We start from the raw sequence: 672 nt of genomic DNA, 5'->3' as shown, positions 1-672 counted from the left end.
TGTCTGTATCTCATTTTCTGTCGTGTGTGTTGCCTGAGAGTTTAGAGGAGATGAGAAAATTTTTATCATGGAGCCCGCCCTAACAGAAGCACTTGCCAAGCACTGTGAAGTGAGTAACACTCTTGCCTTCCCGAGTTTTCTGCTGTCAGGTAGACAGCACACATATAAGCTGTTGGAGAAGTATGTATGAAGTATGATGGGATGGTGGCTGGAATTCAGAGCATTTATTATGCCAGATTATTCACAGAGGAGGTGACTTATTGAAAGGCGAGTAAGTGCCTGACAAGTGCAGAGGGACTTATGAGCATAGCACACCTGCAAAGGGAACAGCAGGAACCAACATGTGGAAGTCTATTCCAGAAATAGCGTGCAGTTCAGTATGGTTGGAAGACACTATGTAGAGAGGAAACTGCACACGTAACTCAGTGTTGAACCACATTGAAATGTACATGGCCTTCTGGGGCTGAACCTCATTGTGTGTGATCAGTGGGATGCCTAGAGGGCTTACTCAAAGCAGGGAAATGGCTGAAGACTTAGGGTTTACACAGTTATGAAAGCGTGAAGGAAGGTACCAGGAGCAAAGAACAGTCAGTTCTGTAAGTGACAAAGAGCCGGTCCTAGGCTGTGACCCTTGGGATGGGAAAGATGGCCTGGATAGGTGTGTAGGTGTGA

Source organism: Saccopteryx bilineata, chromosome 1 (assembly GCF_036850765.1).
Source record: "Saccopteryx bilineata isolate mSacBil1 chromosome 1, mSacBil1_pri_phased_curated, whole genome shotgun sequence".
Taxonomy (NCBI): Eukaryota; Metazoa; Chordata; class Mammalia; order Chiroptera; family Emballonuridae; genus Saccopteryx; species Saccopteryx bilineata.
The sequence above is the reverse complement of the archived record's forward strand: the minus strand, read 5'-3'. Positions refer to the sequence as shown.